This window comes from Mastomys coucha, unplaced genomic scaffold, assembly GCF_008632895.1.
Source record: "Mastomys coucha isolate ucsf_1 unplaced genomic scaffold, UCSF_Mcou_1 pScaffold9, whole genome shotgun sequence".
Lineage (NCBI taxonomy): Eukaryota > Metazoa > Chordata > Mammalia > Rodentia > Muridae > Mastomys > Mastomys coucha.
Window position 1 is genome coordinate 56,194,851 of NW_022196915.1, and position 5,218 is coordinate 56,200,068.

At 42.8% G+C, this 5,218-nt stretch overlaps 1 non-coding gene across 1 annotated transcript; it reads left to right on the forward strand.

The window, feature by feature from the left end:
* The first annotated feature begins 1,894 nt into the window (after positions 1 to 1,894).
* Positions 1,895 to 2,001, forward strand: LOC116085440. The gene has a single exon (XR_004116551.1). It is a non-coding gene; the product is annotated as a U6 spliceosomal RNA (small nuclear RNA).
* Positions 2,002 to 5,218: the final 3,217 nt, after the last annotated feature.

A 5,218-nucleotide genomic window follows, 5' to 3' on the forward strand; every position in this document is an offset into this window, starting at 1 on the left:
CGAATCCCGTGCCCACCTGACCAGAATCCCTAGTCCCGTAGAATAAGGGGCCCCGAAAGAAATCCCGGTCTGCGACAGTCCCTAAACCTGGGATTCACAGCCTTTAGGATTAGCCAAATGAAAAAGTGAGAAATGAAACATTCACTGTCTATGGGATTTATAGAGACCCCCAGACTTGTTACAGTCCTCCTCAGGTGCCAGCATAGAATCTGGAAGCTTTCCTACCCTTGTTTTGTTTTATCATCTCTTGTTTTTCTTGCTCTGTGTTTCTCTTTCTATAACCCTGCATACCTCTTTACTGTGTACTAAGTACCTCACCATTCTCTAAATCTCTGATAATGCGTGTCTCTCTGGCTAGATTATGTGCCTTTGCTAACGTGGACTGTGACCTTAATCATATTTGTTTCTAGCAGAGTGCTAGGCACATCCTAGGGACTGTTTGTGCAATGGATAGATGGATGAATTTAATTAAACATCTAGTTAAAAAATCTATGAAAGCCTATAATTTGCAGCATAAGAATATTTAAACTGGGCAGTGGTGGCATATACCTTTAATCCCAGCACTTGGGAGGCAGAGGCAGGCAGATTTTTGAGTTTGAGGCCAGCCTGGTCTACAGAGTGAGTTCCAGGACAGCCGGGGCTACATAGAGAAATCCTGTCCCGAAAAAGAAATTATTTAGTGTAAGCCGCCTTTCTGTCCAGCAGAAATAAGGAGGCAAACACCGAGCCCTTCTCCATGCAGTTTAATCAGGAACCTTCATATTTACTTTTTACTAGCTAGCTTCTTTTATATTCTTCTATATCTTCTTCTTACATCTTACTAATTACTACTTACATCTTATTAGTTACACACTTATTCCTAATTCTACATCTTACATCTATCCTTACATCTTACTTCTATCTTTACATCTTCTCTCCTATCCCATTACCAGCCCCAATTCTAAATACTTACTCCTAAATCTTACATAACCCATCACCAGCCCTAACTCTACATACTTACTCACTACTTATTCTCTACATACTTACTATATATCTCCAGCCCCCAGCCCTTGTGGGTTAAATACTTTCCCTGGTCCCAATCATCATCGGCTGTGTGCAAAACATAATAGGCTATGAGAAATCATGCCAGCTTGCATCATAAACTAGAGGCACACAGCTTTTCCAACTAAGGCTTGTTTATCTCAATGCTCTCTGCTCAGGCTGGAGATCAGGTGTTATATATAGGGTGGCAGCTGTGGCTCCCCACAATTTAGGTATAATATTTATATTAGATATAATGTTAGATAGAATACAGCATTGTATTCTTATTTATGTGACTGTATTATTTGTTTCTTAGACATTTTGAGTTCAAAAGCCTCTAAATTAAATTGTCTTGATGTTTGGACAGTTAGAAAAAGCTAAGAAGAACTTGTCTTGCTTCTTTTTCCATTGTATCCAATGGAAAAATCCAAACCATTTTGGATGACTTTCTGAAACAAGACAGCAGCCATTTGGGAAGCTGGCTCTCCAGTTTACCCACTTAAAATCTCAGTATGGGGCTGGGAAGGTGACCTGGTGGGCAAAAAAACATTTGCCCTAAAAGCATGAGGACTTGAGTTCAAATTCCCTCATAAAGTCAGGCAGTTACCTCAAATAAAGTTGTCATCTGACCTCCACACTTATACCGTGGCATGTTGTGTCCAAGTAGACAAGCATACATTCACACACACATACATACATAAATACATACATACATACACACATGCACACTCACAATTTAAAATAATTTACCATTGATAAGTATAATAATAAAAGATAGCTATCTTCCTTCTCCCTCATCTCCTTCAAGTCATTCTTTAGTGTAAGGGACGTAGAAGCCATCACTTCATCTTAATAAGTTAAAAACTAAACAGGGGGGCTCGATTCGGCAGCACATATACTAAAATTGGAACGATACAGAGAAGATTAACATGGCTCCTTCACAAGGATGACACGCAAATTCGTGAAGTGTTCTATATTTTTTTCAGAAAAAAAAAAAAAACTAAACAGGGCTAGAGAGTCAGCTCAGTGGTTAAAAGCACTTGTTGCTCTTGTAGAGGATGTAGGATCAGTCCCCAGTACCCACATAGTGGCTCACAGCCATCCATAATTCAAGTTCCATGGGATTTCTTCTAACTAGTCATGCATGTATTGTGCACATACATACATGCAGGCAAAACACTCAGACACAAAGTAAATCTAAAAAAGAATAAACCAAGACAAGTTTTGTAGGGAATAGGAAGACAGCTCAGTTGGTAAAGTGGGTGCCATGCAAGCATGATAATACAAGTTTGAGTCCCAGAATGCACATAAAAACCCCAGGTGCAGAGGCACAGACTTACAATCTTATCATCACAGAGACAGAAACATGTAAACGCCCAGGGCTAACTGGTAACTTAGGTGTCTTAGTCAGGGTTTTACAGCTGTGAACAGATACCACGACCAAGGTAACTCTTATAAGGACAGCATTTAATTGAGGCTGGCTTATAGTTTCAGAGATTCAGTCAATTATCATCAAGGTGGGAAGCATGGCAGCATCCAGGCACGCATGGTGTAGGCAGAGCTGAGAATTCAACATCCTCATCTGAAGACTGCTAGCAGACTGACTTCCAGGCAACTAGGATGAGGGTCTTAAAGCCCACACCCACAGTGACACATCTACCCCAACAAGGCCACACCTGCTCCAACAGAACCACACTTTCTAATAGTGCCACTCCCTGGCCCGAGCATGTACAAACCATCACATTAGGCAACTTGGTAAGCTGATGAGAGACCCCATCTCAAAAACGAAAAACAAGGTAGATTGCTCCTGAGAAACAACACTGCAATTGGACTCTGACCTCATTACACATGAGCACATATGGAATATACACACAACCGGGCTGGAGAGATGGCTCAGCAGTTAAGAGCACTGACTGTTCTTCCAATGGTCCTGAGTTCAAATCCCAGCAACCACATGGTGGCTCACAACCATCTGTAATGAGATCGGATGTCCTCTTCTGGTGGGTCTCAAGACAGCTACAGTGTACTTACATATAATAAATAAATAAATAAATAAATCTTTAAAAAAATAATATATACACAACCACATACATACATGTGCCCACATGAACACTAATCCACAAGCACACATAGCAATAAGAAAAAAAGAAAAATTAACAACTCTCCATGGGCATTTTTAGGAAGGAAGCCAAACACTCAGGGTGGTTATAGGCCCTGGATCCATCTTGCTTATATTCCTAATGTTCTCTGGTTGGTTTCTGTACACAGAGATCAACAGAGAGGTGGGAAGAACAGAAGAACCAGAGGATGGGGAGGAGCACTGTGAAGTGCTGATTGCACTCATGAGCTCTCTGCAGCTGTGGCTCCCTGCACAAATTCAAGCCAGTATTCCAAAGAGAACCCTGTCCAGCCGAGCCTCTCGGGGTTGCGGCTCAGATGTCCTGCCTCCGGAGAAAAACCACACTAAGCAAGTAGTCTGTCAAAGCAGGAACTCGTTTTTTATGTATCAATCCTTTCTTTATAAAGGGCTGAGAGAGGAGGCGGAGTTTTCTGCTGAGGGGAGATGACATAGGGGGAGGGGAAAGTTAACGACAAAGTTACTCTACTCAGCAGGCTTAAGCAGGTTGTGTTGAGTCACTCCAGTACAGAAATGACTGAGACAGTTTACAAAACTTGAGCCAGGCTCAGGTTTGTCCTCAAAGCCCAAACCAGGGCCAAATAGAGCCCAACAAACAGGTAGCGCCAACTGGACTCAGGAAGAACCAGACCAAACTTCTACAAACATTTATGTCAGTTATAATCCTCTTTTTTTTCAACTGGTCACATGGCCTTAGCTGGTATTCATAATCACCTTCTACTTACTACACGTTTTGTATTTCCTCCACCTTAAGCAAGCACCTCTCCAGGGATTTGGCTCTCTTCCTGGGGAAATGACTCATACTTTCATTCCTGTGGGGCTGTGTCCTTTGGCCCCCTGCCTGGATTAGGCTGCTGTAGTTTCTCATTAACTTTAATCACAGAATCTGGTAGCACCAAGAGACCTCCTTAAAGTCTGCACCCTAGACATAAACTATCTTACCTCCATTGTGGAGCAGGAATTGAACTTCCCCTTGGTAATCTGGATCTATCTCTCCTCCTGGCACTGTTAGTCATTTCTTAACTTGTTGGTTTATGGGCATCACAAACCTAAAGTGGCCGGGGTAAGTCTGAGCTTCTAGTTCAATGGAATGTTTGTTGTGGCTCCTAGCAGGAGCACACCCCACCTCTAGAACTAAAATTTCTAGGCCAGCAGAACTTAAAGTCACAGGAATAGAAAACAAGAATTTTCTTTTTCTTTTCTTTTCTTTTTCTCTTTCTTTCTTTTTTTTTTTTTTAGCTTTTATTTTTCTTATTAGATATTTTCATTATTTACATTTCAAATGTTATCCCCTTTCCTGGTTTCCCCTCTGAAAACACCCTATCCTATCCCCCTCCGCCTGCTCACCAACCCACCCACTCCCATTTCCCTGTCCTGGTATTCCCCTACACTGGGGCATCGAGCCTTCACAGGACCAAGGACCTCTCCTCCCATTGATGTCCAACAAGACCATCCCCTGCTACATATGCAGCTAGAGCCATGAGTCCCACCATGTGTACTCTTTGGTTGATGGTTTAGTCCCTGGGAGCTCTTGGGGGTACATGTTGGTTCATATTGCTGTTTCTCCTATGGGGCTACAAACCCCTTCAGCTCCTTGGGTCCTTTCTCTAACTCCTCCATTGGAGACCTCATGCTCAGCCCAATGGTTGGCTGCAAGCATCCACCTCTGTATTTGTCAGACACTGGCAGAGCCTCTCAGGAGACAGCTATATCAGGCTCCTGTCAACAAGCACTTGTTGGCATCCACAATAGTGTCTGGGTTTGGTACCTGTATATGAGATGGATCCCGATCTCATCTGATCTCAGAAGCTAAGCAGGGTCAGGCCTGGTTAGTACTTGGATGAGAGATGGACTGGGAATACCAGGTGCTGTAGGCCACCAGAAGAATTTTCCTAGTGGTCACTAGGGGTGATAGCAAAAGGAACTATTCCCTTTTGCACTGCTTAATTCCTGGACCCAGGGATCCTGGCTATGGGAGAAACTGTACCATATACTGGATGCTAATTCAAAGCATATACTGCCTTCTGGAAAACCCTGTCCCAGCCCTATAGGTCGTGCACC